This window comes from Apodemus sylvaticus, chromosome 7, assembly GCF_947179515.1.
Source record: "Apodemus sylvaticus chromosome 7, mApoSyl1.1, whole genome shotgun sequence".
Lineage (NCBI taxonomy): Eukaryota > Metazoa > Chordata > Mammalia > Rodentia > Muridae > Apodemus > Apodemus sylvaticus.
The window spans coordinates 127,968,513-127,973,287 of NC_067478.1; the positions used below are offsets into that span (position 1 = coordinate 127,968,513).

Sequence of the window (4,775 nt, forward strand, 5' to 3'; positions counted from 1 at the left end):
TGCCCGTGGTAGCTCAGCTGACCTGCGTGGCCGGCATTGCCGCCCGGGTCCATGGCGATGTCTAGATGAACATGTCTGAGTCTGTGGTTTCACTCTAGCCAGGCCTGTGGTCTACACTGTGGCCTGAAGCCATGTTGATATCTATAATCCCAGGAGGGCCTTGTCTGGGTCTGTGGCTCTGCAGCAGTTGGGAGCCCTCTTGGTTTTCTGTGCTGACACTAGAAACCATGTGGAAGCCCATGATTCGTGCTCCTGAGGACTGTAAAGAGGGGTGGGAAGGCTTCTGTGACAACCCCTATCTTCACTCCAGTGTCCCTCCCTCCCTATAGTAATAGCCTAAACAGGAACCCATAGAAAAGAACTCTTTTTTTTTTTTTTTTTTTTTTTTGAGACAGGGTTTCTCTGTGTAGCCCTGACTGTCCTGGAACTCACTCTGTAGACCAGGCTAGCCTGGAACTCAGAAATCCACCTGGCTCCCAGAGTGCTGGGATTAAAGGCGAGCGCCACAACTGCCCAGGTGAAAAAGAATTCTTAAGAACTCCATAAGTGTTGCTCTCCACAAAAGATGGCTCCCAGCAAGTGCAGGAGAGGAAGGACTCAGTTCTACTTAAGGAACAGGCCACTAAGACTTTGGCCATGCTCCAGTGATTATATAGATAACATGAATTGGACTTTTTTTTTCAGCTGTTTGGGGGTTGTCACAAAGGTGGAAGGTGGTAATAGGGAGGTGGACAGGGAAAGCCTTGGAAGTAATATGGGCATATTATGTGAAATCCCCCAAAAATTAATAAAATTTTTATGTAAAATTTTTAATAAAGTTTTATCCCCAAACAACCTCCAAAACCAAAACCAAAACCAAACCAAAACAACACAAGATTTAAGGCCTTGTACTCTTGTCAAGTAGGTTTCTGGGAAGGATGTTAATATTAGTTTAAATTATTTCATGGATCCTGAGACATGTTTGTATTTGAACAGGCAGCCTGTGGTATCTGCTAAAAATGTTAGTTTCCTTTCCAAGTGCTTCCACAAATAAAGTCTATTCTTAGTTCCAGGGTAATATAAAATTAGGCTACAGGCTAGACTGGGGGAGGGACTAGTTTGCAGATCTTTTGTCCCCTGGGAGAGAAGAGGAGAGGTAGTCACTAAAAGAGTGCTGAGGGGAGCACATTCACTTTGTGTTTAAGATCACTGTGATCCAAGGGAGTGTATTAGAATTGAACAAATTCAGAAGCATTTGATAGTTTAAGCGTGAGAGAAAGACTGAGCTGAATCAGAAGCGAGGAGACTAGAGGTTGAGAAGAACACTTTAAAGAAACTGGTGACCTTGGGCACTGAGTCTTTGGGAGGCAGAGTAGGACAGGTGCTGGCCTGTGCTTTTCACATTTGGAACTTGGGCGTAGGTCATGCAAGGCATGTTTAATGGGCTGTTGTATGTATGAGTTCTACTGTATCCTGAAAGCACACCTGAAGAGACCCAAGCAGATCGCTGGTGGTTTCGCTGGCTTAGTTTTGTTTCCTGTTGTTGTGATAAAATATCCCGACAAAGGGACCTTTACTGAGAAAGGGCTTGATTGGTTCACAGTTCTGCATTACAGTCCATCATTGCAGAGAAGGCAAGGCCAGGATTGAAGCAGCTTGCCACATCCATGGTTAAGAGCAGAGAGAAAGGACGCACACGAGTTTGCATTCGGCCCACATGTTCCTTTGCATAGTCCAGGACCCAAACCCAGGGAAAGATGCTGCCCACCTTTAGGCTCACATCAATCAGTTAACAAAATCAAAAGGACCTCCCACAGGCAAGCTCTCAGATGAACCTGATCTAGACAGTTCCTCACTAAGACTGTCTTCCCAGGTAGTTTTAGATTGTGTCAAGTAGACAAAATGAACTATCACCCGTGTCATTTGAAGATGTGATAGTTTGCATATGCTAGGCCCAGGGAGTGGCACTAGTAGGAGGTGTGGCCCTGTTAGAGTAGGTGTGCCACTGTGGGTGTGGGCTTTAAGACCTTCATTTTAGCTGCCTGGAAGCCAGTATTCTGCTAGCAGCCTTCAGATGAAGATGTAGAACTCTCCGCTCCTCCTGCACCATGCCTGCCTGGATGCTGCCATGTTCTAGCCTTGATGATAATGGACTGAACCTCTGAATCTGTAAGCCAGTCCCAATTAAATGTCATTTATAAGATTTGTCTTGGGCATGGTGTCTGTTCACAGCAGTAAAACCCTAAGGCAGAAGGGTAAACTGAGGAGGAGAAAGCCCTGCATTCTCCTAGCAGCTTAGCTCTGAGAATGACTACATCAACATGGGGCAGGAGGGATAGCTCCGGAGTCTAGCCCTGGCAACCTGGCCCAGCTGTTGAGGCCAACAACAGAACTAAGGCCAGTGTGTGGCATGAGGGCCAATGGGGTGGCTAGAACATCTGTAAGGGGGAGGGCTGTGAATGTAGCTCTGTGGTAGAGCATGTTCAAGGCTGGCTTGATCCCCAGCCCCACGATGGTCTGCCAAGACAATGAAGGGTGGTGTGTGTGTGTGTGTGTGTGTGTGTGTGTGAGAGAGAGAGAGAGAGAGAGAGAGAGAGAGAGAGCTTGTGGTTTTTTGTTTTATTTTGTTCAGATTTCATCATCTACTAGGTTTAAATCCCATGTATAAATCCCATCACATCTATAGTTGTGATGAAACACCTTGACCAGAAGCACCTTGGAAAGGAAAGGGTTTATTTAGCTTACACTTCCACATTGCAGTACATCATTGAAGCCAGGACAGGAACTTAAACAGGTCTGGAGCCTGGAGTAGTAGGCCGCGGAGGGGTGCTGCTTCCTGGCTTGCTCATCATGGTTTGGTCAGCTAACTTTCTTAAAGAACCCAGGACCACCAACCCGAAGATGAAACTGTTCACACTGGGCTGAGTGAACCCTCCCCCATCAGGCACTAATGAAGAGAATGCTTAAGGAGGCATTTTCTCAGTTGAGGTTCCCTTCTTAACTTGGTCATGTTGACATAAGACCAGCCAGTACAGCTGACCCCTTGTCAATTTGACACATAAACACATCACTGTTAGGCTGTACCTTTCCTTTCTAATTCATCCCAAGATCTCAGATTAAAAGCAAAACTAACTTTAAAAGTTCTGCTGTCTTTGCAGACTCAAATAAATGAAAACTTCAGTCTTTTTAAAATATCCACTCTCCTGCTTCCTGAAGCCATGTTGACGTCCACCAAGGGCCGTGTTGGGATCTGTGGTCCTGCTGTAGCTGAGTAGGGAGGGGTATTGATGTCATCATTGGAGGCCAGGCAGATGTCTGCAGTCTGTGCTGCCACCTGAAGCCGTGCCGATGTCTGTGGGCCATGCTGCTGCTGCCGAGCACTGTGAGGCTGTCTGTGGTTCACGTTGAGATCTGTGATCCCTTAGAAGGTCATGTTGATGTCTGTGCTGTCACTGAGGTTACGGTGATGTTCGTGGCCTGTGCTGTGTGTGGCAGAGGGACATGTTGATGCCTGTGGTTTGTACTTCCACTGGAGACCATGCTGAGGTTCCTGGCACATGCTGATGTCTGAGGCCACGTGGATCTCCGTGGTCTGTGGTATCACCAGAGAACATGTGGAAGTCCATGATCTGTTCTCCCCCTGATTGTAAAGGACAAGGAAACATCTTTTGCAGTAGTACTGGTGACTGCAGACTCACAGTTTAGAGAGACATAGAAGGCTTCTGTGACAATCCCGAGCCCCACCAAAAGAAACAGCTTAGACAAGAAGCTATTGAAGAGAACTCTTAAAATTTGTGATACCGATGTTGAAGTGTAGCTTTCCACAATAGCTGGCCATGGGAGTTTGACCATGTTCTAATAAGTATATGGGCAACATGAATTGGACATTTTTCTTCTTTTTGGGGGGGTCATAAGGATGGGTGAGCAGACCTGAGAGGACTGGGAAGTGAGTGATTGGGGTGCACTACGTGAAATTCCCAAATAATCAACAAAAAATTATACTGGAAAAATATCCAATCTCTCTTAAAATGCAAAATCTTTTTTTATAAGTTCAAAGTCTTTGAACTGTAGGCTCCTGTAAAAACCAAAATTAAGTTAAACATCTTCTTCAAGAGGGAAGACAAGGGCACAATTACAATTTGAACCAAGCAAATCAAAACTCTAACAGTATGAGTATTTCAATGTCCAGCTATCTGGGAGTCACTCACAGTCTTCTGGATTTGTCAAAGGAGCTTGAGTCTCCGTTTCAGTTCTGCTCTCTCAACATGCAGAGTTTGTCTTCTAGGCTCTGGCTGACTCTGCTCCACGGCTGCTGGTCTTCTTGACGGCCATCCCATGGCACCGGCATCTTTGAAATCTGGGGTCTTCTGCTGCAACTGGGCTGCACGTTTACTCACAGCCTCTCATAGGCTCTCTTCATGGTACCAATCCGCAACGTTTTTATTTGCATGACTCCTTCAGTCCTGGCCCTTCGTGGGAGACCAAACTTTGGAAAAACAGATTCAACAGCTCTCACCTTGAGCATTCACTGACCTTGCAGTTTACAGCTGAACCACCCCTTTCTTCACACAAGGCTGATCAACTGGTTCTCATCCTGGCCAAACACCTGGGGTTGTCTGTGCGGAACCAGCATTTCAGGAAAACTGCAGATGCTTCGAGCCGGAGTCAACATCTGTCCCGGATGACCTTTCCTCTTTCTGTGCTTTTAGCATTCCCCTCAGCCCCTCCCTACTTCCTCTTACACGGAGTGTTCAAAACCAGGCGTTTTGCTTTTCATTAAAGAGGCTTTGACAAGA

At 46.3% G+C, this 4,775-nt stretch overlaps 1 long non-coding RNA gene across 1 annotated transcript; it reads left to right on the forward strand.

Moving 5' to 3' along the window:
* The first annotated feature begins 855 nt into the window (after positions 1-855).
* Positions 856-4,775, forward strand: LOC127689448 (uncharacterized). The gene is made up of 2 exons (XR_007978914.1): positions 856-2,148; positions 4,265-4,775. It is a non-coding gene; the product is annotated as an uncharacterized LOC127689448 (long non-coding RNA).